Source organism: Heteronotia binoei, chromosome 8 (assembly GCF_032191835.1).
Source record: "Heteronotia binoei isolate CCM8104 ecotype False Entrance Well chromosome 8, APGP_CSIRO_Hbin_v1, whole genome shotgun sequence".
Taxonomy (NCBI): Eukaryota; Metazoa; Chordata; class Lepidosauria; order Squamata; family Gekkonidae; genus Heteronotia; species Heteronotia binoei.
The window spans coordinates 47445948-47471960 of record NC_083230.1 but is presented as its reverse complement, the minus strand read 5'-3'; the positions used below and the strand labels follow the sequence as shown (position 1 = coordinate 47471960).

Genomic DNA, 26013 nt, shown 5'->3' with positions numbered 1-26013 from the left:
ATAAATAAGTGACTTTTGAACAACAATTGGGGATTCTGGACACAGAAGGAGAGATCTGAGTCACTGGTCTTCCCCTGGATAGAAACAGAAGGGAAGTTATCTCTTTGCTGCAAGAAAGATTAGTGTCCTAAGTACAAGTTACAACTTTGGAAAGGAACAGAACAGGGTGCAACCGCTTGGATGCTTAAGCGTCAGGGGAAGACACCAAGTGGGGAGTGGAGGACCTAGTGGAATAATTGGTATTTCCTTAGACAAATTGGTTATGACTACATTAGAGTGTGGGAAATAACTAACAGAAAAGCCGGAGAGGAGACCACCAATTATGCAGAAGGTTAGGAAAATCAGATTATACACGATGAACCACAACTAGGTAATTTCCATTCAGATAATTGTTTCTGGTGTGGAGTGGAGCTATACATGGGAAGCTCAGCCGAATCAGACTCATCTAGCTCCATAGTTTCTGAGGAGTACTGGTGGGAAAAAACCCTTATCCAAGGACTACATCCTTGGGACCCAGAAGATATACAAGCAGTACAGGACGCCTATTTGGTTACAGAAGAAGAGTTAGCAGAAGCAAGAGAGCCCTCTGAGTCACAAGGTCTTCCCCATTTTGGTTAGCCATGGGTGGAACACAGTCAAAGGGGACGCTCCTGAACGGCATGATTGCAAATTTTGACAAACCAGGGGATCTCCTGCCCTCAACTGGGGATTGGCAACCCCTATCCTTGGGATCATCAGTGTGTTGTTACCTGAGGAGTGTAACACTCTTTGGCGAATATGGCAGGACAGGCAGTCCTGAAGATGTGTTGGTCCCAGATTGTGAAGGGCTTTAAAAGTTAAAACCAGCACCTTAACTTTATCCAGAATTCAGTCTGGAGCCAGTGCAGCTGGTGGAGTACCGACTGAATATGTGCTGTAATAGGGATTTTGTCAGTAGATATATTTAACTCGTTTGCATATTAGGCCACACCCCCTGAAATCACCATGGTTTTGCACAGGGCTTTTTTTGTAGAAAAAGCCCAGCAGGGCCTTATTTGCATATTAGGTCACACCCCCAAAACTAAGCCAGCCGGAACTGCGTTCCTGCTAAAAACACACACAGGAAAACACCCTGCCCTCTAACAATGGTTACCAGAAATTGGAGTCATTCAGAAATCATGAGAAAACACCTCTGAGGTTAAAGCCTGAAAAATAAGAAAATATGGAAATAGGTTTTGAAAAACCTTTTTGAATCTAAGCAGGGAAAATACACCAAATCCAGAGTTCAGGCACTGATATGTCAATAATTTGTCCAGGTGCACTGCGGCCCATTTCACCAAGATAGAGCAGATAGCTGGTGGGGATGGTTTTGAGCAATCTGAAAGGGTCAACCTGTAAAAGAGTAGTAGAAAAGTTGCCAATGTTATATGAAGCTCCCTCAATTTACACTTCTTGATTATGCTTTTTGAAAGGCTTATTTTTCTGACATTTCTTATGCTGAGATAGTTTACAGGTTGTAATTGGAAACGCATATCCACTTGTGTTTAATAAGGTGATCACCTCCCCCTTAATTCCTCAGTGGCTGTTGGTTTCAGACAAGTCTATTTGTTGTAATTTATTACACTACTATAAAGTGATTATAGTTCAGTTATGCACCAGTAATGACAAATTGTACTTGCAAATACCCATAATTCTCATTTTAAACACTGAAGGATTTTGAGAAGTACTCTTATATTGTATTGCACTTAAGGTAGTGTGGGCTTGCTGCAAATAGAACGTGCATCAGTTTGTGAGCCAGAGACTGGTACTGACAGAAAGACAGATTGTATTCAGACATCATGTTTAACCACAAGGAGAACTGCTTAAACACAGCCTGTTGTCAAGCTTGTGTCTGTACTATTCTCTTCGCTCCATTTTCACCTGGAGAATCATTGTTTTAAAACTAATTCCAATTACCCACAGGTGCCTGGACTAGCAGGAGTTATCCCTCCCCACACTAAGGCCCAAAGTACATGTTACATTTTACATGTGATCCCAAAGGGACTTGCAACAGCATGCTAGCTGCAAGCTCCCTATGGCAACTCAATTAAGAAGTGCTGCTGCAGTCTAATTCAGACTGGGACTGTAGCACAATGGGAAGAGTGGCTGCTGTCATTCCCAGCATGCCATATCGCTGACTTAGGGAGTTATTTGCCTCACTGAGGGAAAGCAGATGCACTGGATACAGGACAAATAGCACCCCTGCGGCCATTTGGAGTTGGGAAAAGGATGTGGGAAAACCCCTTCTCCATGCCACAGTCTTGTGGGAAACAGCTTTACTTGGGAAGGCCACAAGTATGCTTAAGTAACATCCTTAAGGTTAACACACAGCTAGGCCTGACTGAGAAGAAGAGGGGGGGAGACTAGGCTTCCCAATCCCCAGGTCCCAGCGGGGGATTCCCTGGTTTTACAGGCTTCCTCCTGCCCCCAGCCAGCTGACTGGTGGGGGAAGCCCCGCCTCCACAGCCACCATGCAGCTCTAGATCTTGGGCAGGTTTAGAAACCTGCAAACAGCTCCGTTTCAAAATGTGTGTGTCTGTGTGCCTTTAAAGTTGAGAAGGAAGTACTTCATGGGAAGGGTCAGCAACACAGTCCCTCAGTTTGTTTTGCTTTCGTTTCAGAGCAACTAAGAGTGTGTGTGTGAGAGAGAGGGGGGGGGAGAGAGAAGTGTAGCCCCTGTTTTTTTCAGATGCCGTTGTGGAGGAACAAGACCCAGTAAGTGTGTGTGTGTGTGTGTGTGTGAGAGAGAGAGAGAGAGTTGCCAATCCCCAGGTTTGGAGTCCCCCCCCCCCACTTTAGGGTCATCAGACAGTGGGGGGGGGGAAATGTCTACTGGGCAATTATTCCCTATGGAGAACGATTCCCATAGGGAATAATGGGGAATTGATCTGCGGGTATTGGGGGCTCTGGGGGGGGGGCTGTTTTTTGAGGTAGAGGCACCAAATTTTCCGTATAGCATCTAGTGCCTCTCCCCAAAAGTTTCAAAAAGATTGGACCAGGGAGTCCAATTCTATGAGCCCCAAAAGAAGGTGCCTTTATCCTTCATTATTTCCTATGGTAGGAAGGCCTTTAAAAAGGTGTGCTGTCCCTTTAAATGTGATGGCCAGAACTCCCTTGGAGTTCAATTATGCTTGTCACACCCTTGCTTCTGGCTCCACCCCCAATGTCTCCTGGCTCCACCTCCAAAGTCCCCAGATATTTCTTGAATTGGACTTGGCAACCCTAGTGGAGACGGAAGGGTACCAACATTCTGGTCTTATCTATAACATAAACAGAACTTGCCCTATGTCTCACTGTAGCTTTACTGTGTTTCCAAGCAACAATGGAAGTAGATCCCAAATGGGATTTATCTAGTCAAGGCGCATGTGAAGTACAATTTTTTTCTGTGACATAGATCCTGTCCATTGGGATTATGCCACTGTGGCAAAGTATATCAGTAGTGTGTAGTGGGCTCTCATGATGAAATCATGCTGGATGTTGAAACCAATTAATTTGTGTATATGCTAACATGTGCCAATGTATCATCAAGGGTATATAAGATTGTAACCATTTTGAAAGAGTTCAGAGCAGCTTGGTATGCAGGCCTTTGGCTTGGCTCTGCTATTCAATTATTGCAAAACTCTCCCCCCCCCTCACCTGGACTTCAGCTGTATGTTCTTTATTGGCTAAGGACATTCTGATGTGCCAATCTGTACAGCAGTCTCAACCAGAATTGGACCCTTGTGGTCAGGAGGCTCTGCCTGCCTCTATGGGAAAACTCTGCAAAGAGTTGTGGGGTCCCCAGCTCTGGAATAAAAATGGATGCTGCTTGTCAGAAACAGGCCAAGTGAAGTTACTCTCTGCAAAGGGTCAGAGAGACATGTCTGGGCATGTTCTGATTACGACAAAAGCCCCTATGGTCTACCTCTTGCTAATTCCCCCATCAAAAAGAGGAGACCCCCAGCATTTCTATTAACACCCTGTGGCTCTTCTAAATTGAGTTTCCATGGGGAACTCTCAGCTGGCATCCTGCTGCAAGGACCACAAGTTAAACAAAATGAGTAGTTTGGCCCTAAGTTTCTAACACTTGTTTAGAATTTCACTTGGGGAGTGCTAATGCCAATTATCTCATATGCCTTCCTTCAGAGACCACAAGTCACTGGAATTAATGTTTAATCATGGCTTTCTGTGCAACGAGAGGCTCTATCCAAGTATTACATTTAAATACAGTCCTATGTATGCTCACTAAAAAGAAAGTTCCACTGAGTCCCATAGACCTCAGTTACATGTACCTTTGCATAGGGTTGAGACCTATAACCACTTCATATGTTGAGCAGGAGGAGAAATAGGAAATATAGTGGGCTGAAAGAGGAGGAGAAATAGGAAAAGAAACCTCAACTATGAACTGCCCCCCCTCATTCATAAGATAAAAGGTTTCATTGCAGAGATAGCCATGATTGCTGGGAACCTGATTTAGGAATGAGGATTTAGGGTATGGTAGTGATTTCTCTGCAGGAGGGAAGGTGGCATGGCATTGACCAATCTCATTATATCTTGGAAGTTAAGCAGTACTTGGAAGGGAGACAACATGAAGACAATGTGAAGCCACCTCTGCTTCTCAGTTGCCTTGAAAACCCTTTACTGGGATTGCCATAAATTGGCTGTGACTTGATGGCACTTCGCACACTTAGTGGCTTCCCTTTCTTTTCCTTCCTAGAAAAAGCATAAAGCAGCAAAGGTAAAACTAATAAGGCATTGATTCTATGCACCATTACATTAGGGTAGCCTCCACTGAATTTGCATAAGGGACTTACTTGCATAGGAAAGGCTCTAAGATGCCTTTATGAGAAAGGCACATTTACCAGCCAAAATAGTGACTGCAGGACTCTAGTTAAGTGTAAAAGCAGCTCTGAAGTAATGAGAAGGTGACTGAAAATCTAAAGCCAAGAGCTGTGCACACCTCATTAAGATCTAGCTATGTAGGAAGACCAATCTGCTGCTTCCTGGTCAAGCATGCTTACCCATTGGAAAAGGGGCTTCAGGAAAGCAAGATAAAAGAGCCTTTCAAAGTGGAAATGCACAGTGACATTTTTATGAGTGTCAGTCAAGAAAGGTTCCAAGCACTGAGAAGCTCACAGCCATTTACATAGAGCATATCACAAAGAGAAATGAAGACCAACTACAAGGGCATAACCCGCACATTCTTTGGTGGGGTGGTGCTAGAGAAGGGTGAATAAGAGAACTTCAGTTTTTGTAACTACTCCAAATCTGTCTAGTTTTCTCTTGGTTTTTTTTCTTTCATTAGATAAATGAAGAATTCAATAGCTACATCTAAGCCTTCACTGAAAGGCACTCAGGAGAAAAACCCTAAACAAAACCAAGTGGCAGAAATGTATTCACCCCTCTGATATGGCACAAAAGAGTTTGACTAAGTTTTGTGCCATATCTGCTGTCTGCTGTATGAATTTTCTCCATTTCATCTTGAGGGGTGTTTTTTAAAAAAGAAGTTTTAAGAGACTTCGGCAATGCTTTTAAAAATGTCTGAAGAGTTTGGTAGTTGATCTTACCACACAGACAGTGTAAAGCAAAGCCGAAGTTCTGGATTTAATTTTCAGTTTCAGACTAAACAGTGCATCTGCAGTGAAAAGCAAGGCGACGGCTCCTGAGCAAAATGGGGTAATGGAAATGCTTTCCTTGAAGACCACTGAATGTGTAACTATTGAGCACCCCTTTGAACAAGAAAATAACTTTTCAAAGCTCAGAAATTTTGAATTAGTTTTAAAAAAGCAAGAACACCGCAGTTAATTCAGTTGCCATTTCATTTAATAATACTTTAGGCCAATATTCATATATATATATATACCTAATTTAAACCATCATGCTAGTAAATCTAGAAATACTTGATACTGCCTTCCTAAAGGTGGTTATTTTTTGATAACATATCTTTCTTATCTAGTTACTATAGTCACCTTCTCAAGAGTGTAAAGCAATGCATTCTTTGTTTGTCATGCTGAGAACCTTTGTACAGCAGAAAAGAATTGGAATAAAATGTAGCCCTCTGCAGAAAGTTTTAGTTCCATCTGCCAATAAACTATATTCCTATGAACAGCCCCTCCCCTTTGTACTTAATAGCTTAATGAAAAAATACATCAGGACCAGTGTTCCTCTAAACTGAGTTAGCATGAGCTGGCTCACAGATTTTTAGCCTCCAGCTCACACATTTTTGTCCTAGCTCAAGAAAAATAGCTCCAGAGCACAATAATTTATGCAGTAGCTCACAACTTTGATACCAGTAGCACAAAGTAGAATTTTTGCTCACAAGACTCTGCAACTTAGAGGGAACATTGATCAGGACTGCCTGGTTCATAAGTTATGGCAGCCACTCAAAGAGCATTCAGGAATGCTTCAAGGGTCTCCATGAAGTGGTTATAATATATATGACCAGCCTGTCACACAAACTATTGCTGCTGTGGATACTCTCCATAAGTGTAGCTGATCCATGTGTTGTATGGCTGACATGCAGAGGCCACGATACAGAGAAAAACTGTTCCTTTGTAGCATCTATCCAGCTGCCACAATCAATGCTCCCTCTAATTTCCCCCACCTATTGATTGGAGCAGTTTGCATCTGAGCAGAATATAACTGCTGTAAAATTAAAATGGGCAATAGGCAGTGCAAAACACTGCATGGCTCCAGGTTGCTGCTGAGCAGGGCTTCCTGTGTTATATGAGCAGCCTGTTATACACACAGCTTAGAGGAAACATTGGCCACAATGTATGAAGTGGCATGAATGGGTAATGGCAAATTCAAAAGAAGATTGTTAGTAGAGAAATTTCATAGAATCATAGAGTTGGAAGGGACCTCCAGGGTCATCTATTCCAACCCCTTCACAATGCAGAAAAATCACAAGTACCTCCCCTGCCCACCTTCTCATGATCTGCCTAAGTTCACAGAATCAGCATTGCTGTCCGATGGCCATTTAGCCTCTGTTTAAAATCCTCAAAATCCTACTACCTTCTGAGGAAGCCTGTTCCACTGAGGAACTGCTCTGTCAGGAAGTTCTTCCTAATGTTTAGCCGCAAACTCTTTTGATTTAATTGGTTCTGGTCTGATTTTATGGGGCAACAACAAAAACACCCTGCACCATTCTCTCTATGACAGCCCATCAGGTACTTGAAGACAGTGATAGTATCACCTCTCAATCATCTCCTCTCCAAGCTAAATGTAACAAGCTGCCTCAACCTTTCTTCATAGGACTTAGTCTCCAGATCCCTTACCAACTTCACTGCCTATATCCTTTTCAAATTCTGGTGCCCCAAACTGAACACAGTACTCTAGGTTAGGTCTAACCAGAGCAACGTAAAGCAATGCAATCCCTTTGTGCCATCTGAACACTGTACTTGTTGATACAGCCCAAAACCACATTTGCCTTTTTAGCTATATCCTGACTTTTTAGCTGTATCCTGACTGTCTTCTACCATATTTGCTACCCTTCCCAATTTAGTATCCTCTGCAAATTTAATAAGCGGGTCATTCCCTCTATTCTTTCATCCAAATCATTTATAAAGATGTTGAACAAAACAGGTCTCAGGACAGATCCTTGATATCCTTTTATATCATGACAGATCTGATATGAAAGATAAAGAGTTCTGTTATTCCAGACTCCAAGGACAACTTCATACATTACCTTTTCAGACACAGAGAATAATCTCTTCTGTATTAGGAACAGCTTGTATGAAAACAATATTTTAGAGGTAGTGCAAACATTTTCTGATAGTAAGCCTTTATCAGCTTTCCAACCCATGGACCCAGGGGATACACCCTCCCTATTATTGCATACGACACAAAATACGATCAACTGAAACAGATTGGTTCTGAGACCAAGCATGTGACTGCAAGGAAAGGCAGCAGCTATTTTCTGACATTGTCAAATGATCACTTAACAAAAAGACACCAATTTGTGATTGACGCCAATTGAGCTAAATGTTAATATATAATCTGATAAGATATGATCTCCTGTAAACAGATGGGTTTATAATGCTATCAATCATTCTAAAGACTTTATGTATCTTCAGCCCTTTTGTACAGACAGAGCATTAAGACATTCAATTTTAGATACTTCTGCATACTATTTTTATGCTCCAAAAGAGATAAAAATAAAGCATGTTTTTTTAAAAAATGTTTCATTCTGACAATCTTTCCCTAAAAATAATCACTTTCTTTGTATTATTACTATAATATAATCCATCTACATGACACTTTGGCTAAGGATACAGCTTTTGCAAACTGCATGTAAAGTAGGAAATTGGTCTATTTTGCCATATTGCTTTTTTTCCTTTAGTAATTTAAACAAACACAATTATTAAATTTTACTGAAAAGACTAGTCTGGTTTAGGGCATCAATGATGGTACATGAAACTTGTACTAGGGTATATGAGATACCTAATTGCTTTTCTTCACTGTCTGTTTAAATTTTCTGGTAGAGCTGCTATTTTTTTCTAACTCAAGTTAACCACAGGCATTCTCCCAGTTGTTATAAATCATTTCAAAGCCATCATGTGGCCTACACATATCTCATGATGTAAGAGTTTGTATTAATACTGAGAGAATATCACTTCCCAGTGGAACCTGCTATTGCATTCTCCAGCTGCAAGATGGGAAATCCTTAGGGCTCTGTAACTGTCTAAAGATACTGCTGAATTATACAGTGTCTTCATGGTTCTAAGCAAGAAAGTATCTTTCCCTGAAGTAAGATTTAGTGAATGGATTTGCCCTGTAATGTGTTCTAAAAGCTGGAAGACAGCAACATTTATAGAGCTGTAGTAAAAAGGGAGGGGAAAACAGACTATATTTGGTTCTGCTGTATGTTGTTCAGTGATCTAAAGACAACCAGTAACTTTATACAAAAATGACAACAAAAATAAGAAGTTCCATGGAAAACAAAAATCTAATCCAAACATCCTTGGAAGCATACCACTATAAAATGCTGAAACCCAGCCTACTTGCAATAACTTGCTCTATATACAAGACCATACATTTCTTCTCCGGATAATATAAAAAGTTTCCTATTCACAAATATTAATATAGATTTAAAAATTCTAGTCCTAAGCACAGAAAAAGATTGATAAGGAATGCTAAAGAGCTGTTAAATATGTATAACAGAAAAACTGAGATCAGAGATCATGTTGTACATGGAAGACCTGATCATATGTCAGCATCACAACAGACTATTTCCACATAGTTACCAATATGAACAGCTCTGTCAAACTGTCCCATCAATCATGTATTCAAATGACAACCGGGCTGATGAATACTTTCTCCACAAGTACTACATTTAAACTAGAGGCCCACTGACTCTGGTGTGGTAAACAGACATAGTGGGCTACCTCCATTTGATATTGTTCAGTTCAATTCAATTTTATTATGGTCAGTGACCAGATCCAACTGACAAAACCATTTGGTATTGATGCTACTTTGAACAATTTTCCAGGCATCCATAATGGCTTATAAATTAGGTGCAAACAGCTTTTCTGCACATGCACATTTATTCTTTTATTTATTATGGTTGTAAAGGTCACAGCCAGTGCTTTGAATTGGGCCCGGGGGAAAAAAAGATGTCATTGAAGATGTTTCAAACAAGGTGTAGTATCCTCAAACTGTCTTGTTCCTACTAACATTACATTTTGTACCAGATAATGATTCCATGAACTTTCACTGGCATTACACAGAGTACACTGCAGCAGTCCAGTCTGGAAGCCACCTATGCATATGTATTATGCAAATACATAATCCACAGTTTCTTTAAGTGTCACAGACACAATCAACTCTCTGAGTAATTTTTCCATTCCAGATAGTGCTGCCAGGTCCTTCCTGGTGTAAGCCAAAATGCCCTCAAAAGAGGTTGGGGAATTGACAGGTGGGCAACTTTGGCTCAAAAAGGACATAGAATCTATGTATACAGGATTCCACTTCCAGAAATTATTGCTAAATTTACAGAGGACACTAATTAAGTAAAACAATTATACTTTTATTACAGAAAACTACAGAACACACACATACAAGGTAATGGATACATATAACATACATACAAACCTAAGAAAAATAGAGAGAAATGCATAGAGGTAACACAGGGATAGACAAACAGGGTGATAATTACCGATCGTAGTCTTCGAGGAAGGCTCCAATGGCGACAAACTAGGGCGATGGGGGAAGGGACCATCAACTGATCAGAAATCGGGGGTGTATCCAAACAGCAGGAATGGGGTACTGCTAGATGCACACGTGCAGAATGTTGGGTCAGAGGTTATAAAGACTACCTTGACCCCTAAGGGGGTAGGAGGTTCAGGAGCAGATGACAAGTGGTCAGATGGTACATGATGCTGACCCACATGGTACATTACCTCAGAAAAGGGGAGGCCCCAAAGTGACCATAGGGGCTGGACTTGTGTGCAGTGGCCAGTCTATTCGGGGTACCTGATTGGATGCGCATATCCAGCCAATGAGCGGACCTGGCCCTGGTTACCTGATTGGGTTTCCAGGTAACAATGGGCAGGGGGAGGCTCCAGTGTGACAGTTTGGGCAAGGAATGGGTGGAGGTATTGGGTGGAGGTGATTAAACAAGCTATCCAAACTTATCCATAAGTGACAATAGAGGGTCAAATTGATACCGAAGGTGACACCTGATTTATACAATAACTATGGTTCTGAGTGAAGCTGTTCTTCCTCTTCTTTACTCCTCTGCTGACACCATCCTTTGTCTTGGGTTCCGTTGGACAAAAGCTTAGGCAGTCTGGCAGGGTCTGTGCTTAAGATAAGATTGATTGCCTTATGCAAAAGTTGAAGCAGCTGTTGGATACGTGAGTCTCTTGCTTTGCAGTAATGGAGTCAGGAAAACAAGATGGATTCTGGTGGTGTTAGCCTTTGGTTCATGGAAACAGGCTGGGAACTGTTTGCCTGTACAGTTCATGGCGGCGTGGCTTCTTCCCCTGCAATGGCCAAGATTGTGCATGCAAGGAGCAGCTGGAAGCTCGTCTGTAGTTCTGGCTAACACCCATCCAGAGATGTAGAATGCTGCTGCAAAGCTGAGGCTTATGGTATTCACATAAGCCTTAGAAACCGTGGGCAAAGTCCACTTCTTAGAGCACATGTGTGTGAGTCAAAACTCCAGACACCCTGGCAACCATACTGGTGATCACGATGTCCATATGTATGAAAAGTAGGGGGCTTTTTCTTACATTTCCCCCCTTCAAGACTTCCATCCCCAAATGAAGATGATGTCTTGACTAACAACACAGTCCATAACAGGTCTTGACAGGCAACGTTCTTGCTGGGAGCCAGGTGTAAATCAGGGTGTACCTCCTAGCTAAAAGTTGGAGCTGCTAAGCTAAACTACTCAAAAATGAAATTTAAAAGTCGAGATCCAATAGGCCATAGGCTACTTCCTCAGAGACTAAGACGTGGGGACAATCAATAATAACATCATTGTTCAATACCTATGGTTAGTTCAGGACTACTGAAATAAATCTGGAGACAATTCTGTTAAACTTGTTCCCTTAGTTATGAAAACGAACACAACAACAGAGAAGAACTTATCCAAATTCCTAAAACATATGCCAAAGAGAGAAAAAGCAATAATATCAAGCATGTGCAATATGAGACATATGTAGGCAAGTTAGGCTATGTAATGAATTAGCTCATGTACCTTTATGGTAAGCAACTTATTGTCACAGGGGTGATCAGGATGACGCATTCATACATAGGTGAGAGCATTGCCAGAGATGGGCAGCCCATACTAGCTATATTGTTTATGTTAGAAAAACCGTTTCCCTGTTCATTCCACCCCCCTAGCACCTAGCGAAATCTGTCTTTATTGTTGCCAAAAAGGAATTCTTCTTGTAAATCCGGCTTGGAATTGGCAATGGTGCTTTTTCAGCCTGTATCATCTATGGTCCATAGAGCAACTGTGAACTTTGGGAAAGAACCAAAAAGGAACCAAAAACATTCACATATGACAACATGGAAGATGATTCTCGTATCACTGAAGGGAGCAGTGTAATCATAACAACATACATTCAACCATGAAGAAAGGAGTCTTAAAAAGCTATTAGTAAAGTGTCCTCCTGTCCACGGTATGGCGACCAGTGAACTTTTATGTCACAAGCTTACACATGTCATGATAGGGGCCTGCATTGGGCAGGTTTACCTACTACACCAAGCATTCAGGACTTTAGGAGGCTTTTTCCTTTTCAAGGAAGGAAAAGAACATACACAATTCAGAAAACACAACCCCAAATATACTTTGTTGTAACATAAAAAAAACTTAACCTGAAACATTGTGCACAAGGTTGGAGCTTCAGGGAAATGACCAGAGTTGGGGTGTCCCCCATATAATGAAAATAGCCCCACAAAGGAGGGACGAAAAACCTTTGCTATAGCTTTGGAATATAATAAATTGTCAAAACAATAGAAAAACTTCAAAAACAAAAACTGAGGCCTCGATAGAACAATGCTAGCTAGCTTTATATGAGAGGGATCAGACCCAAAATGATAGGTGAGCTAGATCAGAGAAATTAAAAACCTGGACATAAGTGAGGTGATCAAGTCCCACTGAATCCAGTTTTTCTCTGGGCTAGTTCAGCTAAAACTTCTTGGCATGGGGGTCTCACATGTGAGCATAGATTTCAACAAAAACTTAACAAAACAAGAATTCCGAAAAGCAACATAATGGTTAAACATACATAAAACAATTCTTAACAGGCCTATCAACAACTCTTAGAACTACTGAACATGCATTAGACTTGATTTGCAGGTCCAGATTCCCTGCACATCTATATTGAAAGAAAAGATGAGCAAACGTAACAAAAAAATGACAAAATCCTAGAAATCCTGGTTAATACACCTTGACAAACACATAAAACAATTATTAAATCTACATATACTAGCATGATATATATGTATGTATGAACTTAAGAGAAAAACTGACAAGGAGCTTGCACAGCCAGGATAAGGCTTGTGTGGCAGTGCAAGGATGTAATTTAAACTTCAGCGGAAAGAGATTTTACATCAAAATTGCAAACATAAAACTTCAACCCATTGTCTCATATAAGACCCACTAGAAATAATTAAAAAAAAACAAATATAAGGGAGAGAAAAACATTATCAGGGTAACTGCAGTTTCTCTTCCTAGGCACCTAGAGGCATGCTGTTGAACAAAGGAGGATTAAGGTGAACTGAACTATGAGATGCCAGCTCCAGGCTGAACATTTCTGGAAATTTGGATTAAATTAAAAAGATCACAAGCCATGCAGTCAATTTCCTTTGATACTTTCTCTCTTAGAGGCCCTGGCCTTAATGTACTGGGGAAAAGGTTATGATTTTGGGAGAGACCTCCAGGTCCCACCTGGAGCCTGGCAACCTTACAAAAACAAAGTAGTATGCACATCTTCCCTCCAGGTACTTTCCTGGCTGGGAAGTGGCTGTCTCTGTAGGAGACTGCAATATTAAAAAAGTCTGGTAATGAAAAACTTTTGAAATTATATCTTTTAGACCCAAAATTAGGAGATGAGAATTCAAAATAGCACAAAATATCTCAACTGTATTCCCCCCCACCATCCCAGATGTAGAAGGTGGGGAAGGTTTTAACAAAAAAACCCATCAAAATTCCATCCCTCTTGGATGAAGTTGCTTAGCTTAACAAAAGGCTAAAACAGACAATTGATTTGGCCAGTACTCTCTTATCTGATCCTGATAAGTTTTTAAGCAAAATTGGTACAAAGGAAGGTGGAGAAGAGGAAAATAATGAGCTTTCTGCCTGGGTGGGGCTCAAAATCGTAACTCTTTCCAGTTTCTTTAACTCAAGCTGAATTTGACTGAGTTTATTTCAAGAGGGTCTGCATGAGATTTGCCAATCAGTACTATACTGGTTGTTGCTGCTCCTGCAGCTGGAGGTTCTACTTTCTGTACTTTCAAATTTAAATTACAGACTTGCCCATTTGAGGTTAGATGTCTTGTGTTGCTGTGACCTTTGAAAAGGAGGGGCAACACTTCTTATGTTACAAATACTGAATTTGATCTCTTCTGAGGTTTTGCAAAAAGCTTTCCTAGCCAGCAATCTATTGGAAGATACTGGGACAAAAAGTTCTTTACAAGAATGATGGCAAACAAAAACTATTGTTACTTAAGGAGACTGAATTAATTTTGTATCAGAAACAAGGCTTTCCTTTCTAATTTTGAGAGGAGTGAATTCAAGCTCCGGGTGTTTCCTTATTTGCAAGTGACAAAGGTGGTACCTGGAGTTTTCCATCTCTTAGTCACATAAGATTTTCAAATGGCCACATTTCTTCTTATCACTGGCTAGTTCTAGATCTATAAGAAAATGAGGTTCTCTCTCAAAGACACTGAGTTGCTTGTACTTTAAGGAGAGACTTGAGGTAAACAAAAATTTAATTTCTCAGGGCAATGCATTTAAAACTCTATTCCTTTGCCTTAGTTACTTATAAAATCTTTACTGCTACAGATTTCCATTGAGCAAGAGGGAGAACAATCAGCATTTCTTCCTGATGGAGGAGGAACATGAGTGCTGAGCATTTGCAATACTTTAGCCAGCTCTATTTGGGCTAGTCTGCAGGCACTCCGTACAAGCTCAGAGGCAATACCATTTAAAATTCATAGAACTGAAGCAGTAAATATTTTCTGACTTTATAAGCAAGAGAGAAAGATGGACTTGGGAGTTTCACAGATTTTCATTCAGCCAATTTGAAAGTTAAAATGGTCAGTTTCTTACATTTTGCTCTGAATGCTTTGAATTAGCAAAAACTAGTTCAACCTCTCTTTCTCAGGTACTTGATATTGGCATTTTAAAGGGTTAAACTAAAGATATTACATCAAACTCTCATTACCCTGCAGAGAAAACTGACTCTGCAGGCTGGAACCCTTGCTGAGATTCCAGGAGATCTCCAGGCCTCACCTGGAGAACTGGCCTGGTCTAATTGTAGTCCAAATCATTGATTTTCTGTTTCCTTATTTAGTCAAGGGGAAAGATATCTTTGTTACCTTTAAACCTCACAAAGCCAGGTCTCTCTGTTGTAAGAGACATTCAAGTCTAGAAGTTAGATTTTCCTTGGGGAAGGGGGGGAGGTTCAGAGACAAAGGAACCTTGCCTGCCCATGTGGGACCACCATTCTCTGAAGTTCCACAGAATTTTGGCTTTCAAGTTCCCCAAATGGAATGAGCTAAGGACAGAAAATTGTTGCCAAAAGGACTGAGGCTTACTCATTTAGAAGTGCCTGGAGCAAGTCCTTGCTAAAAGGAATACTTTGTGCCTTGAGTGAGGAACTCTGTATAGGTTCAGAGACCACATTTCCTTCATGATTCTGGGGTAAGAGAACTGAAACAGGGACTGTTTTCTCATTTTCATGGGGGAAAGAAGTCTGGGGCTGCACAGCTGGGTTTGCCTCACCATATCTCCTCTTATCCAACACTTCCAGAATTTCCAGTCTCCTCTCTGTGGCCCTACAAGACTCCAGGACATTTTGCAGGAGACTGGCAGTTTCCTTTTCTTTACTAGCTAACTTTTGCTGAAATTCCTGATTTTTCTTAGCAAGCTGCTGGATTTCTGAATCCTTTTCATGAGTAGGATTTGTAAGTTTCCCTACCTTTTCCTTATTAGGGAAATCTTCCAAAGCAGTAGCCTTGGGGAAGCTACGTCCATTTTCTGCAAACCCTGCGGCTTTGGGAGCCATGTGCTCTGGTGGCTTCATGGCATCTGAAAGGGCAGTAAGTAGCACATGTGTGGGCTGCTGATCAAAATGGGTCATGTCTGCTCCTGTAGATTTAAAGTAAGACCAAGCTGCCATTCTGACTTTGTCTTGAGGGGTCCACTGGGCAGAGTGAGGACAGGGTTGCTCTAAGGCTGACTGTGTCTGCCTAGGAGCATAAGCCCGCCTGTGGAGGGGAACCCTTGGGGCAAGCTGGGGATGGCATGAAGAGCTGGAACCAAGGCCATTGTTTTGGCACTTCCAGTTCTGGCTTTCTTCTCCATGCCCATCTTGTTCTTCATTCCAGTAAGCAGGGTGCCTGCCACTGCTGTTCTTATATTGTGCCTGAGTGAGCTGTGTTTCTAAAACAGCAACTTTCTGTTCAGAGACTTGGGCATGCTTTAAAGCATTCTCCAGTCTGCATTTGACTTCCCGGAGACTGTGGATTAGATTTTGTTTGTCAATTAGGTACTCATATTTCTCAGCCCTGAACCTTTCTATCTCCTTCTCATAATCACTTAATCTAGCTGTGTAGTCTTCATGAAATATTTCCCTTCTTGCTTAGTCAGCTTTCATTCGACTCTTTTTTAACATGAATTTGCCAACTTGGTAGAGATTAGCCTCTAGATATTTCCAGGTGGTTTCTCTCATGGCTGCTATGCCTAACAACTCCTGAGTGGGTATATTGGGACCTGTGATCACATCAGATATGAAATCTTGATTTTCATAATCTGGTTCCCCACTGTCTTTGGGTAAAATTATTTTAGCTGCTGCTGTAGGAATTTCTTCCTGGTTAAATATGCAGTGGGAGCTTCGTCAGCACTCTGCACAGTGTGGTAGTAGATGTGCCTTATGGTATCTCCATACCACGTGTAGGATATTACCTCACCCATCCATTCTAAGATGGTGGTATTAGAAGGGTTCTGGTGATCCATTACATTTTCTACTATGGCTAGTTCTGGGCCTGAGGTGCATAATCTCAGCACCTGGTTTAATTCAGTTATGGAGGCTTCTTTGTAGTGAATTCTAGCTCTGGCCATCCACAACACTGAGGTGTCTATGTTATACGGACCAAGGTAGCTGGCAGTCATTTTAATATTCTCTGATCCCCAAGATCTAGTTTCCCTTACAATATTAATGGTTTCCGACCCATCTCCCTTCGCTGTGGTAATCTTTTTAGTGAGTATGGGTTGAACTGGAAAAGATTCCTTAATCTCTTGTGAGTCTGTTTCTCCTTCTTCCTCAGACTCCTTGTCTGAGGAGAAGTCTATAAGCAAGGTTGGGGTAACAGCAGAGATCAGGGCTCCTTTGAGCTCTAGCTTTTTCTTTAATTTCTCTATTTCTTTTTTAAACACTTCATGGCTAACTGCATCACGGGCCTTTTTGTTTTTCTCTGCAAGGTACTCAGCTGCATGTTGCAATTTGCTAACCTGATCTTGACTTTTTTCCAGTTTACTCTCAGTTTTAGTGAGCTGTTGCTGTGCCCTTTTTAAGGCTAGCAACATATCTTGCTGAGCTATGGTCAGGGTGCGCTTGTCCAACTTAAGTTGAGCAACCTCTTCTTTTAGCTCCTGATTATCTGTCTCTAAGCTGTTATTTTCTTGCATCACTTCCTAGATGTAACTTTCATGAGCCCTCTCTAATTCCGGTATCCTACTTTATGCTTGGGCTACTTCTATTTCACATGTCTTCCGCATGGTCTCTTTCTCATGTTCCCTTTGCTCTAGCCGTTCCTGCAAGTGCTTAATAACAGCAGAGCTATCTCTTAGGGCTGTGAATAATCCCCAAGATGCAAAAAGGTCCCGCTTAGTGGTATTAAGTTTTGCCTTTATGCAGTGATCTTGGAAAGTATTTCTGAAGAGCTGGTATGGATCAGGGCTCTTAAAAGATCCTGCCAGCCACGGATTGTTTCCCTTCTTGGCGAGCCATTTCTCTAGTTTTAGAACTTCTTTATTTTCCTGTGCTAAAAATGCCATGGCTTACACTTTAGTTCCTCTCAAAGTTCTTAGTTTACTTGCAGGGCTGGTTTTCCTGCACTGTTAGGTGGCTAGCCACAGGTCACCAAGATAAACTGATGCAGGAGCTTTTCCTGGCACTTTCCTGACTATTGGGGAGCAAAGAACTTGCAGGACACCTCTGTGTGTCTCACAAGTGAAGGAGGGAGTTGCCGGACCTTCCTGAGTCCTCTGCAACACTAACAAATGTGTGTGGCATGGGCTTATGGCCTTGCATGCATTGCTGGGCTCCTCAGGAGGGGCTTTTCTCTAGCATCTGCTTCCAAACCAATCAAAAATCACTGCCCCTGCACCTTTCCTTAGTGGGGCAGTTCTGGGTTCACCAAAACGTTTTAAAAGTTTCAGAGCCTGAGCTTTTCCTCAGTTGGCCCTAAGCAAAAAGGAAATTTTTCAGCTGGGAAGGGTGCCTATCTCCTCAGACCCGGGACAAATTATTAACCCTAAGGGAGAGCTTCTTGCTACTTTCACTAAGTTCTCTTAAAGGGACAGCACCAGAACTTTCTCTCTGGCTGTTGCATGCACATGGCAACAATCACCTCTAATGTGGAAGTCCCTACATGTGCATGCCAGGGATTTATTACTTTACTTTACTCTAGATTTTGCTAAGAAGCATTACTGCTTGGCTCTTGGCTTGCTAAAAACCAAGGGTTAGAAGCCTACACTAGACCTCTATGACTTGTGAAGTAAACTTAAGCTACCTGGGGGAACCAAAGCCCTCAGAGAGCATGGGTAGGGGTGGAAAACAAAGCTCCTGGAGTGGAGCCTATCAAAAGAAAGGTTTCTCTAACTCTGTCTCTGCCAGGAAGGTTCAGGTGCCAAGAGGAAGAACTAGCAGCATATTTCCAGATGCTCTCTGGCTCTTATGTGCTATTTTCCTAAGAATTTGGAGGGGGAGGTTTGTAAAACTACTTGCTGACTGCAGGGATGCTTCCCTGCAACTAAGCTTTAGGGTTTGGGGGATGGCCAGTTCTTAGCCCTAAGGTGATGCACTTATAATGCCAATTACAATTGGGAGATGCTGTGTTCTGCAGATCTCTCCCTCTCTAGTTTTTTTCTTTTTGAAGCGATGCCCTATACTAAGGTCGCTGCGGTTAGCAGACCGGACCCCGGGACTTTTGAAACAATGCCCTGCACTAAGGTTGCTGTGGTTAGCAGACCAGACCCTGGGACTTTTCCTCAATAGGTGCCTAGTAGAAGCTGATCCATTAAACTCGCCCAGCCCCAGGACTTTTTCTCTAGCTAACAGTGTGTGGATGCGTTGATACCCAGGAAGACACCCCTGTACTTATTCCCAAGCCATGCACCCCTGGAATGTGATATTGCAATGTAACCCTAGAATATTAATTGGATACAGCAATGCCCATTTGAATTGGAATGGTCTTTCTTGCTCATAAGGGAGACAAATCCAGTTCCTTCTTGACCTCAAAGCAGGTCTGTAATGTGATTCTGGTTCACAAGCCAGAACAACATGTAAGGTTGAGAAGCATCCATCTTTCTGCTCCTGGGAATGAAAATGTTCTGGGCCCAGAGAGACTGGTGGGCAGTGCCATAAAAATTCCTTCACTTTTGGCAAACTTTAAAAGTCCTGTTATCAAAGCATAAGGAAATAAGATTGACCCAGGAAACCTCCAACACAAATAAATGGCTTGTGTCTGTTATTCCTCAGAAACACAAAGGTTAGAGGCTAAGCACTCCTCTTGTTGTGAATGTGTGGTATAACCTGTAAACTGATATCACAATTTTGACTCTTAACAAAGTTTCTATTTTTCTTTAATTAATTGCTAAGGCCATCAAAGTCAGCCAGTCCCCTGACCACTTGATGGATGCCCATCCATGGTTGACACTAAGAGAGAAATCTATCACTTTTGGGGAGCTTCAAAGGAACCAGTTTTGGGGAAAACAAGGCCATAAAGTCATTTGGCCAATGTAATTAAAATGCCTATGTTGGGGTATGGATCTATGATGCGAATGGTCTCTGATTGGATATTACACATATGACACCCCGATTTTCCATTGGTGTGACACTCTGCCCCCTCATTGGGTAGGTTAATTGAGTGATATGACGTAATTTACCCTAGAAAACAGACAACCCAACCTGTCAGGTTTAGCACAGCGCAGGAACAGGAAAGCTGGTTGCAGAAGAAAAAGGAAGGAAAAAGGGAATCCCTTCATCCTCTCCTTCCTCCACCCCCTTCCTACCCTCACCCCCCCTTCCTCTCAAGAGAAATCTCCCTCCAGAGGCCTTGCATTTCCTCTGACTGAGTCCACCCTGCAAGATATAGGTATTGTATCACCTTCCCCCATCCTGCTTATTCAGCTAACCTCTTTGTAATTCCTCTTGTATGCTTGAATTGTTTGATTGGTATGTAACTATTTGAAAACTTATGCTATAAAAATACATTATTAACCAAAGGATTTTCAGTGGTCTATCTCCGTAGACAAAGACATAGATCCTATACACCTCACCTCTCGTAGGCCTACCATTTTGAGCTAAGAAATAGTAATATTCCCCAATAAAAAGTTGTTTGAGGTGTAACAGCGTGTGTAGTATATGTGTACATGTGAATGTGAATAAGGTATGCAGTGCTCAAAGAAAAAGAGAAGGGGGCGGGGGGGGTCTCTATCTGTTCTTAAACAGTCCTGACCTATGTTCACATTCCCATCCCAGATAGACGCGATCAGTAGGCCTCGGGAAGTGGCTGGACTTCACGTGATTCTCCCCTTGCTTTCCAGTCAGGGTCAGCCCCTGTACAGGTGGTATCTGGCCCTCTGGGTGCGGCTGGAGAATCAGCGCTGAATGATAGAGCGGGAGCAGCCCCCCCCCCCATATAGAAATGCTCTCTAGAACCATTCACACAGGTCACAATCACTCACACATTCACACAATAGCCTAACCAGCAAGATTTCTGGATAGCGTTCTCCCACATCTGGTTGTCTGAAGACACGCATGTTGACTCATGTGTGTTCAGACAGCCGGGATTCTGCCAACGCTTTCTCCACCAATATCTGTAAGCCAAAATGCCCTCAAACGAGGTTGGGGAATTGACAGGTGGGCAACTTTGGCTCAAAAAGGACATAGAATCTATGTATACAGTATGTATACATAGAATCTATGTATACAGGATTCCACTTCCAGAAATTATTGCTAAATTTACAGAGGACACTAATTAAGTAAAACAATTATACTTTTATTACAGAAAACTACAGAACACACACATACAAGATAATGGATACATATAACATACATACAAACCTAAGAAAAATAGAGAGAAATACACAGAGGTAACACAGGGATAGACAAACAGAGTGATAATTACCGATCGTAGTCTTCGAGGAAGGCTCCAATGGCGACAAACTAGGGCGATGGGGGAAGGGACCATCAACTGATCAGGAATCGGGGATGTATCTAAACAGCAGGAATGCGGTACTGCTAGATGCATACATGCGGAATGTTGGGTCAGAAACTATAAAGACTACCTTGACCCCTAAGGGGGTAGGAGGTTCAGGGCGGATGACAAGTGGTTAGATGCTGACCCACATGGTACATTACCTCAGAAAAGGGGAGGCCCCGAAGTGACCATAGGGGCTGGACTTGTGTGGTGGGCAGTGGCCAGTCTATTCTGGATACCTGATTGGATGTGCATATCCAGCCAATGAGCGGACCTGGCCCTGGTTACCTGATTGGGTTTCCAGGTAACAATGGGCAGGGGGAGGCTCCAGTGTGACAGTTTGGGCAAGGAATGGGTGGAGGTATTGGGTGGAGGTGATTAAACAAGCTATCCAAACTTATCCATAAGTGACAATAGAGGGTCAAATTGATACCGAAGGTGACACCTGATTTATACAATAACTATGGTTCTGAGTGAAGCTGTTCTTCCTCTTCTTTACTCCTCTGCTGACACCATCCTTTGTCTTGGGTTCCGTTGGACAAAAGCTTAGGCAGTCTGGCAGGGTCTGTGCTTAAGATAAGATTGATTGCCTTATGCAAAAGTTGAAGCAGCTGTTGGATACGCGAGTCTCTTGCTTTGTAGTAATGGAGTCAGGAAAACAAGATGGATTCTGGTGGTGTTAGCCTTTGGTTCATGGAAACAGGCTGGGAACTGTTTGCCTGTACAGTTCATGGCGGAGTGGCTTCTTCCCCTGCAACGGCCAAGATTGTGCATGCAAGGAGCAGCTGGAAGCTCGTCTGTAGTTCTGGCTAACATCCATCCAGAGATGTAGAATGCTGCTGCAAAGCTGAGGCTTATAGTATTCACATAAGCCTTAGAAACCGTGGGCAAAGTCCACTTCTTGGAGCAGATGTGTGTGAGTCAAAACTCCAGGCACTCTGGCAACCATACTGGTGATCACGATGTCCATGTGTATGAAAAGTAGGGGGCTTTTTCTTACACTGGCAACTGGCAGGGGATGGGGGAACTTACTGGGAGTTGGAAAGGTCCAGCCAACATTGCAGTAACATGTCTACGTGACATCTGACATGACCCAGAAGTGGCATCATCATGCAACAACATCAGGGTGATGCTCGGATATTTGAACAAAAGTTCTAAAGGTATCCACTGGCCTTTAGAGATTTCACTATCCTAATTGTTCTGCCATCCCTTCAGATGGTACTAAACCTAACAAAAAAAAGGAGCTCTAAAACCATTGCCACATTCAGGACAAGGAGACCTTGGCAAGGATATTGAAATCACCAGAACTATGGAATTAGAGGCTTTTAACACTACCACAAAAATCTTTTCTGTCAGCTCAAGCAGGATGCTTTTTGAGCACCAGCATGGGCAATACTTCAACAAAATCCCTGAACTATGTCGAACTCAGATATATCATAACTGAAGACTGCTGGAGGTCAAGAAGGTCAGGTTTTGGAGGGTGGGGTAAATTTATGAAACGTCTATGTACTCCTATCCCTATGCATATAGTCTGTGCTGCTGAAATAAAACCTAGGTGAACATAGCAGAGATAAGTTAATGCCACCCTGGTAGCTTACCACGATCCCTGTTATGTATTGGAACTGGAGTTTGGCCTTAGGGCCAGCAGAGACTTGGCTGAGCTTAAGACCCTAAAACAATAGCCACCAGGATTCAGGAAGGAGGCCCATCAGGGATCGTTAGGCCATATATTAACCTATAGTTGTGTGTAATGGGATGATGGTAATGGGTTTTTAGGTGGAGAGGTTTGCATACATGTAAGCAGGGCCATTGGTTCTGCCAGACAGTTCTGTTCCTATCTCACTATGCTGAATCACTATCTCTTGGGTGTCCTCATGCTTTGAACCCAGAACATTTTAATCCCTGAAATACAATGCAGATCAGTTTGAACATTCAAAATAAAATAATGGATAGCTGATATTTTCCCAGGGACTCAGGCTGCAACAGAACCAGATGGAGAAATAGGCCATAATTGTGGGCTTTTCCTTCTGCTTACCTTGTTTATTCCTTATTCATTGCCATTTCTTCTCCTATTCCATACAATTTTGATGGCAGTCCCCCTTGCCACATGTAGACTACTTTCAGTTCCAATCCTGATCAGAGCTACACCCATCTAAGGCCATGGATTTAGACATGTGAACTGTACTTGTGATGGAACAGTCTGTCTCCCAAACACATAATAAGAAAACGTCAACATTCCCCTAGCAGAAAGAAGAGTTAAAACATCTTCTAGTATTTGGTGGTGCAATTATCCTATTGGCTACAACTTGGGTCACTGGGGAGAATATATGTACATAATATCTGTACAACTGTTTATACCAACAGGTATTTATTTTATTTTTGAACTCCCGTGTTGAACTTGTAGGATACCAGCTATTCTTGCAAGCCTGCAGGAAATTTCAAAAGGTCTTGAAGAAAAGTGTACATTCTTTTTATTTACTTGCTTCATTTATAGTCCAACTTTCCCACTGAGATTCAAGACAGATTCAAATGATAGAAACGTATGTATGGTTATTACACAATGTTTTCAAAGCTGTGTTCTTGACCTACTTTCCTCCAAGCTCATGCTATTACGTTCTTGTAGCCCACTAGATGGACTCATCAAGTCTGTTTACTTTTGGCTTTCCTGTCATCTCTGGCCCCACATCACTAGCTGTTTTTGGATTGGTTCTTAGGCTTCTGACTTTACAAGGTTGTTGAGGGAACTTGCAATTTGTTCTTGGGCTAGAAGAAGAATCTAGAGTAACCTAGGTCCTTCTGACCCAAACTGCAATGCAATATGTCAGTACTACAATGTTTGGACAGAACATCTCCAAGTCTCCTTTGGATATGTGTCTAACTTAATCCATAATGCCACATGGAAAAACCATCTGTGAATATATTTTGAAGGAAACAGATGGAAAAGGAAGTGATTCCTCTGAATGTAGTACAAGATTTACATTATCCTCCAAGAACTTCCATGTAGTCCCCATGTTTATATAATTTATCACTATTTCCTTAGACAGCTCAGATTAGAAAGCCTGCATGAGCTCATACTCTTGTTAATTTTGAGCATGAACTATTCACCTTTGCAGACCAATTTGACAGTATAAAAGAAAAAGGAGAAATAAGGTAAACTGAAACTATGAGCTCTGTAGGGTAGCCATATGGCCCAGTTAAGGTAGAACGAGCAGGAAATATTCTGCCAAGTTGTTTTTAGAGACCCCAAAGTGCTCCCATCTTCTAGCCAGTGAGAATAATCTTTGCTTTTAGATTACTATGATTGACTTGCTTACTATGTCTCACCTTGACAAACTCTGCTATCTCAGAAGAAAGAATTAACAAATCCTAACATGAGAAAATGTTCTCTTTCTGCATGGTGCAGGTGGGTTGAATGCAGGCTGAGGGAGATTTTTTGTCTGAATCCTTGCTTAGCCAAAAAGTACACTGAGTGACCCTGAGTTAGTCTCTCATTTTCTGTCAGCCTAGTTTCCACGAGCAGACACAAAGCCAATGAAAGGCCATGCAATGAATGATGAGTGTTGTTTGCATAATTAGCAAGCACACTGCAAAATATGCAAATTCCGCTATTTGGATATGGGAAACCAGAATATGGTGATCTCAGAACTACTGCAGAACTTTCATTCTTCTCAGGCTTTATAGCTTTCAACTTTTCAACATTTACAGCTTTTAAACTATAGAGCAGTCAGTTCTTTGATCCTGAGATTCAAGGTGCAGGGCTGGTTCACTGCCAAATTGGCTGCTTGGAGTGCCATATTAATATGGAGTGGAAATGTGAGAGGATTCAAGGTGCGCTACAGAGAAAGCAAATCTCTCTGCCCTGGAAGAATCCAAGCCACATTACAGAGATCCTCTGTCTACAGCCTACCTTCTTGATTCTGTTCGTTATGAAAACTTGTTCTTGATCAGGAATCTTATGGAGACGTACTGAGTAGCACATCTGTACTAAATTGCTCTAAGAGGGCTGAAAGGCCAGCAATTATTCCAGTAATAAAACACTTCATTTCCATTATTATTTCATTAACTACATTTTTAAATAGCACATACTCCTATTTTCAACAGGCAGCTAATATTTGTTTTTTGGTACAAGCTGCTGTATTTACATTTCATTATTATCTCTAGTTGTGTCCCAAACCATCATCACCATGAGTGAGGGACAGCAGTACAAAAATATGGAAATAAATTACAGCTCAAACATTTTGCTAGGGTATGATAATAAACCTCCAAAAATTTCACTTAGTTGACTGAAATTCAAAAGGTCCTGTTTCCAAGCCTCGGCAGTACCGGTTTGGGAATCAGACTCCCAGCCCTCAATGGGGTGCCATTGGTGCCATCACCAAGAGTTAGAAGCCTCAGGGTGGTCCTGGATGCCTGGATGCCATGTCTTTTTCCATGGAGATCCAGATCACCATGGTTGCCAGGTCTGCCTTTTATCACCTACAGCAGGGCAAGCAACTGGTTCCCTACCTTTCTGCCCAGATCTCACCACAGTGACCCATGCAATGGTCACATTTCCTGGTAGATTACTGTAACTTACTCTATGCAAGCTTCTGGTTATCCCTGGCCCACAGGATGTTTAGTCTCAACCAGGGCGAGGGCTTTCTCTGTCCTCACCCATACCTGATGGAACATGCTCCTACCAGAGATCAGGGCCCTGTGGAACTTGTTGCAGTTCTGCATGGTCTGCAAATTAGAGCTGTTCCACCAGCCATTTGGTTGAGGCAGTGGATACTCAATCATATGAGCTCCCTGCCAACATCTGCCCATTTGGAGCACTCATATTGTACAATTCCATTTGACTCCATTCCACCTGTTCAG

The 26013-nt window shown here is 42.0% G+C and overlaps 1 protein-coding gene across 2 annotated transcripts in view; it reads right to left on the bottom strand.

Annotated features, from left to right (window-relative positions):
• Positions 1 to 26013, bottom strand: part of HMGA2 (high mobility group AT-hook 2) — a 227438-nt gene that overhangs the window by 8851 nt on the left and 192574 nt on the right. The window lies entirely within an intron of this gene.